We start from the raw sequence: 7,444 nt of genomic DNA on the forward strand, positions 1-7,444 counted from the left end.
CATCTTGCAAAAATAGACGGAAGTACATGCTCGTTGTTGTAAAACTCTAGAATTCATTACAAAGGGCAGTGTAAGAAATGCTACTGGTGAAGAAGGTCTTTCCTTGTTGATCCTTTATAGATTCCTTTTGAAGATTTGATGAAATCAGATATTACAAAGCACTCATCACATAGTAGATTCTCCAAATCTTTGGAGAATTTGAAGACAAACTTGACCTTCTTAGAATCTCTACCAGGAGCGCTGGTGTCATGGCACATGCCTGTAGTCCTAGTACTCAGGAGGTTGAACCAGGAGCATCACTGTGAGTTTGAGGCCAGGCTAAACTACATAATGAAGCCTGTCTCAAAATACAAACAACAAGAATAACAAAACAATCTCTATGAGTTGTGGACAGTGTTATTTTCATGACAAATTCTAATAGTTGCTCTTTAATTGAGCACCTATTATATAAATAGTTATGAGAGAGATCACATGTACTCATTGATATTATGCCTTGTTTTTCTTTCACAGCTTGGCTAATTTGGTAAACTTAATGATCTTTCCTAGTTCATTAATGCTGAGGAAGAATCCTGTGACTCTCCTAGGCATTGAAATATGTGTAAAAGCAGTATTTGTCTTTTGCATGCATAAGCATTTGAAAGCTAGTCTGTCACTTCCATGCCTTTTGTTATCTACTCTGCAATCAACACAGAGAGCTCATGAGCAGAGGAAGGAGCCACAGGTTGAAAACAGCCAGTTCCTATGTTCAGCTCACTTCGAGAGCCCCTGCTAACCTCCCAGAGAAAGAAACTTTTATCATGTTAAGCTATTCATATTTCAGATTTTGTCTATTCCATTAGCTGGCACTGTCTTTACCACATGGCTGCTATTTTTCCTGTGGACATATTAAAATATTTTAATTACAAAGGTAGAAGAGCATATATTATTGCAGCAAAATAATTCTATCAACAGTAAAATAACGTTTGCCCTCTTTATAGCATTTCTAGTCAATTTAGCAACCTCTTCAATAATAAATAAAATTAGCATATGATGAGATCTAATTTAAAGCTGATTCTAGGATGCCAAAATCTTGAACAGGTGAATACGATGTAAGCAAAACTGAAATCTATGATTTCCTTATTTTTTTTCTTCTTTACTAAGAATGCTATCTTTTTAGTGGTTAGCCTCATCTTGTATCCTTATTTTCAGCGCTCAAAATTATTCTATGATGAAATTTTGTGATTTTCTTTGCATTGGTATGAATCCATATTATTTCATGTCTCAGTAAATTTCTCCTCCTTGATCCTTGCTTTTTTCTTTCGTGTCTTAAAATAATCACATACGCTCTGTCTACCTTTGAGAATTTTTATGTCTGTGTTTTTCAACTATGACCCTTTTTCTGTAGGTCATCAAACACTGAATATTGCCAAATGTCTTTGATCCAAGTGCTGGGCTGCAGATTTCCTATCACAGAACACACATATATATGAGTTTTCAGGGTAATTGTCACATAATATTTTTACTTTTATTTTTAGTACATCTTAATATTCTCCTCCTCCATCCAAGTGAATGGAATGAATAAAGACTGACATTTTGCATTTCAACCAGAATTTAATCCTTGCAAATGAAATCCTTACTTATTTTTCTACTTTCTCATTTATTTCTTTATAGCTTCGGCTGCATATCTAAATGACTTGTTCACCTTTGCTTATTTTTAAGAACTGACATAATACTACTGAATCATAAAATAGCTGTTTTTACTCTACATGGGTATAATACATACTCTATGATATTCACCCTTTCTGCAACATGTATTTTACATATTTTCATTGATTGCAAACAATGAACTATATTTTTAACTATCTAAAGCAACTTCTGTCAACATTCTGCTTTATTGATTTCTCAGACACATCAGCTATTAAACTTTACATTACTGATATATCCATCTCTTAAAAAGAAAATAATTTATCTCTTCCACATGTTACTTTAACTTGAACTTGAATATTCAGAAATCCTCACATCTTCTAAAATTACATTTCCATAAGCCCTTTCATTTTGTGCTCTTTAAAAAAATATTTCTATGTCATTTTCTTATATTTTTTCTTTTTTTATAATTCTGTTTTATTTATTGACATTTTGCTGTTACTTCCAGAGACAATTAAAAGAGATTTACAGAAAAGCCTCTGCATTGAGATGACAGTGTAAAATATGAATGCTTAAAAACATGATAAATAATGAGTGTTAAAATAGCAAGTCAAATTCAACAAAGCTCCAAATGATTGTAGTCCAGCCTTTGTTTCTGCTCTAAATTTATCCATTTCTCCCTAAAATCCCATGCAAACAGAAGATAAAACATGGTAATGTATAAGGTCTGAAGTTAATAACCAAGATCACTGTGGGACATAGCTTTTCTACCAATTGGTAACAGTAAGAGAAGAAAAATATTCCAAAATACCAGCAGAAGGGTCAGGGATATAAATAAGTGTCACAAGCACCTGCCTGGCAAGCACAAGGTCCTGAGTTTGATTCCCGGTACCAAAAAGAATACCTGGAGACTAAACATAGTATTTCTAAAGAACTAGATGTCATTAAAGGAGTCTCTAGGCAACTGAAGAAAATGAAATAAATGAAAATGAAGACCATCAAATAGCAAAAGTAGAACCTGAAGTGAAAATGATACCACTGAAAGCATACTAGAAAAGGAGGAATAGCTAATCTATATTCTAAACTTTTACCTTAAAAATTATTAAAAGAAAAGCAAATTAGGCCCAAAGTGAAAAAAAGGAATATTAAACCAGAAATAAATGAAACTGAAGCTGGCTGTGGTGCTGCATTGGTGTAATCCTAGCACTCTGGGAAGCTGAGGCAGAAGGACAGCAAGTTCAAACCCAGCCTGGAAAATTTAGAGACATAGTGAGACTGTCTCAAATAAATAAATCCAGATGTGTTTAGCAGTGAGTATAGGGATTTTTAAATTATTTTTAAAGAGTATAGAGTACAAACTAAGACAAGGAGAGTGCATATTAATATGAATTACTCATAATTTTTCATGGAACTTAGGATATTATGTGAGTGTACATATAAATACAAAGTCACTAACATCCAAACTTGTCAGATATTTTTTACTGTGACATACATATTTTACTACACTTAAAATTTAGAAAAGGTCCTAGTGCTGGATGATGCAATGTTACATATAATTTCAAAAATCAGGTGCAGGGAAGGGGCAGATGGTGAAAGACATGTACCTAGCGCTCCTTTTCTTCCCAGAATAGAACAGGTATGCAACTGCATACCATGAATGAACATGAATGAACTCTAGCATTCAATTGTGAAGAGTACAAGAGCAGCTAAAATTCAGAGGCTAGCTATAATAACAGAGCAAAAATAGCAGAGTTCCCCAGAAGTTGGCACCTGGCACCACTTCTAGGGGAGAAAGCTTCTCACACACAGCTTGGCATGGAAACCTGTACACTACACGCACACAACCTAAAAAGTAAGAGATAGAATATCTCCGTAGCAGACTAGTTGTAGTGAAGGATTTTACTGAATCTCCGTGGAAGCTCCCAGAGTTGTATACCCATCACCAACATGAGAATGTTTCTGTTGGCTGAGACTGTCCTGCTCTGGGGATCAGAAACCACAGCACATTTGTAACTCTGGAACTCATTGACTGGACAGGATACAAGCTCAGGAGACAGTTTTGGCTCAGGAGAAAGACTCAGAGATATATGCTATGGAAAATATGGGTTGTGATACTGAGAGTAACAGGAAGTACCAATTCTAGTATCTTTTGTAAGTCAGCCTACTCTCTGAGACAGGACAACACCTGTCACAAATGGTTTTATACTACTGCCAGGACTGAACACACCATATTAGACATTGAGAGAGTAGCAGAGCATGCAGTTCCCATAGTCCTGAATCCCCACACAAACCTGAGTGGTTTCAATGCCCTGCCCAGTCTTCAAGGGCATCTGGCAACCTGCTGCCCTGTTGGCATTTGACCTGCCCCATGTGAGCAGCTTAAGGAGCTCTGTAAACAATATACATCTTGGCTATCCACATTTCATAGTAACTCCTTTGGCAAAAGGATCCCTAGGGAGTTTAAAGATTTGCCTTATCCCCAGGCTTTTGGCCTGTGATACTCACTAGGGAGGATCACCGGGCATAGACCACTTACTTGTACACTGAACAGTTTATTAAAAGGGACCCACAGTAGCTTCAGCATTTACCAGGTTCCTGAGTGGATAGCCTAAAAGACTCCATTGAGAATACATACCAAACATGACACAAATTTCATGGGACTCAATCAACAAAAACACGTAACATGGCAGTCCTTCTGCCCTAAATGATTGGGTGCAAAATCAACCTGAGAGTAATTATAACTGGTTTAATCCATGACTCACTCTCATATCCGGTTGATTTTGGTATAGAACTAGTAGGGGAGGATAATCCTTGGACAACTCCTTGCTATAAGACTCTGAACAAGATGTGGAAAAGAGCTTGGATCAGCCAAGGTGCAAATCATCTAGATGTACTTGTGCTTTTAAGCACAAGGGCAAACAGGACCTTATGTGCTATTTTTAAATTAAAATTACTTTGTATCTTCATTTTTTATTAGTACATGTTCCCCATACATAATGATCACATTCTTCACGGGAGATTTGTACCTGTACATAATATATCTTAATTGTTTTTTTTCTCCTTCCTTTCCCTTTAACCCTTCTTTCCTCTTTCATTTACAAAAGCCTTATTTCCATTTTTTCTTTCTATTCTTTCTTTTTAAAAACACCCTTTTCCCTTTCTTCACTCCCTACTCTCCTTTCCCTGATCCCTTTCTTAATTTGAACAATTTCTTCCTGTTTTGCAATATCCATCCAACATTTTGCTCCTTGTTGGGTGCAAACTTTGAGTTTTACAAACAAGAGAAAATGCAATATTTAAAACTGTGTGCCTGAGTTATTTAAGATTATGGTTTTGAGATGCATTGCAGTACTGGAAATTGAACCCAAAGCCTTCAGACTGAGGTACACCCTAACCCTTTTTGAAACATTGAGACAGGGCCTCCTTAAGTCACTAAATTGGTCAGACTGATCTCAAACTTGCGATCACCCTGCTTCAGCCCCTAGAGTTACATGCATGACAAACATACCTAGCTTAAATTTTAACTTTTAAATTTAAAAATATTTTTCTCTCCAATATTTTTCATCATTTTTGTTTCTTATTTTCAGTTGAATTTTTAAAATTTTAAATCTGTATTTGTTTTCTTCAGTGCTGGAGTTAGATCCTCGGGCCTTATATGTGCTGGGAGGATTCTGTCCTGTGAGCTACACTGTCACCCAGTTAAAGAAGACTGTGCCCAGCTAGACACATGATCTAATTCCCCTCAATCCCCGTTGGACATTTTTACTTCGATAAAGAGTTCAGACGCACCCATCTGTTTACCCATCTCCAGGGGGGCATGAGTGCAGAGAGTCTGGGTCCCACTCCTACCATAGCAGCAGAGGAGAATACCTGCAATGGACGCTGACCTCAAATCTATGCAACATGTTGACACTGACTGCAGATGTTCTTCCTTAGATCACATAGGTCTGACAAGAGTATAGGAAAGTCCCATAGAGGTGACCTGTGATTGCAGACCCAGCCTTTCCTTCTGAAACACACAGATCTTCACCAGTGTCAAATCAGAGGACAAGAGCTTCCAGCTCTACAGTACAATTGGGACACCCACCATCAGAATTGTTTCATGTCACACAGCTGATATCAACAACGCTTGTGGAAAGTCCCATCCCTGCATTAGGGTAGCAATCCCACTGTTGGGGTAACACAAAGGGCACATCCCACATACTCTGTCATCTGTACCACATCTGCCTGAAATAACACTGTCTCAAAAAATATTCTGTATATTTTCCCTGATCATAATTAAATGAAACTAGAAATCAAATGCAAGAGAAACTGCAGAAATAATTCAAGCATATGGGAATGGAACAAAACATGTTTGAACAAAGAGTGTGTCGTTGAAGAAGTCAGAGAAGAAGATACTACAAAATTACTTTAATCAACTTGTGGCATAAAGCAAGAGCAGTGCTAAAAAGGAAGTCTATAGCAATGACTGACTTCATTAAAAGAAAAAAAACTAGAGTATTTTTTTGTAAGAATTAACCCAATGAAGCATCTCAAAAGCTTAGAAAAACAAAAATGAAGTAAATACAAAGTCAGTAGAAGAAAACAAACAGTAAAGATCAAATCAGTAAATTAAATGCTAAATGAACAAAATAAAAGATCAATGAAACAAGGAGTTTGCTCTTAAAAAGATGAAACTGACAAACCCCTATCTTGATCTCATAAAAGAAAGACAAGATCCAAATAAATACCATTGGAGTTGAGACATTACCACTGTTTCTATAGAAATTCAAATTATCATTTGGGAATATCTTAAAAGTTACATGATAAACTGGAAAATCTTGAAGAAATGGACAAATTTTGAATACATTTAAAGTACAATAATTGAACCAAAAGTGTTAATAAATACCCTCAATGTACCAATAATAAATAATAGGATTGAATCAGTAATAAAATGTCTCCCAACCAAAAATGAGCAGGACCAGAAAGCTGCACTGCTGAATTTTATCAAACTTTTAAAGAGTATCAATGATCCCCAAACTAGTCCATAAAACAGAAAGTGAAGGTCTCATGCCCAGCAGCATAATTTGAAATTTAAAAAGGAGCCAGGACAGTGGTACAGGCCTGTAATCCCCATACCAAGTTACATGGGGACACCCTGTTTTTAAAAAAGTCAAACAAAAAAAGGGCAATGACACTTTCTGACCATCTCATTTGTTCATGAGTTTGCCCATGAATGATGGCTTTGAACAGTTTTTATTTCTATAAATTGAATGAACTGTTTTTATTCCAAGGTTTTTACCAAAAAATACTAAGAATTTTCAAGTTTCTAAGGCTTTTGTTTATGTTTGCACTTTTTTTTTTTTGAGACAGGGTATGGCTATGTAGCCCAGGCTGGCCTCCAACTCACAGCGATCCTCCTGCCTCAGCCTCCTGAGTACTGGGATTACGGGTGAGACATGATTGAACAATTTTGAGCAACAAGTGAAGGCTGAGACCCTGTGTAGTTTCTGGCGATGTAAGAGCTGAAAGACAGCCTGCAGTCCACTGGGCCAACACTGTTTCTCAGCCAGAAGAAACGGTGCCCATTTTTTGGCTCAGGAGTTCTGCCCTTAGGCAGCCTGCTTTTTAGTCTCATGGGGTAGCACACAACTGTAATCCCAGTGCTGGAGGCTGAGCCAGGAGGCTTTCAAGTCGGAGCCTAGTTTGGGTGACTTAGCAAGATCCTGTTTAAAAAAAAAAAAATGGGGATCTGGCTCAAGCTCAGCATAAGTTAATCTCTAGCTGTAAATTAAACATTAAGAAACTTTTAGATGTCAATATATGGACGTGTGAGGGGGTT

Source organism: Chinchilla lanigera, unplaced genomic scaffold (genome assembly GCF_000276665.1).
Source record: "Chinchilla lanigera isolate Chin_1 unplaced genomic scaffold, ChiLan1.0 scaffold00197, whole genome shotgun sequence".
NCBI classification, from domain to species: Eukaryota; Metazoa; Chordata; class Mammalia; order Rodentia; family Chinchillidae; genus Chinchilla; species Chinchilla lanigera.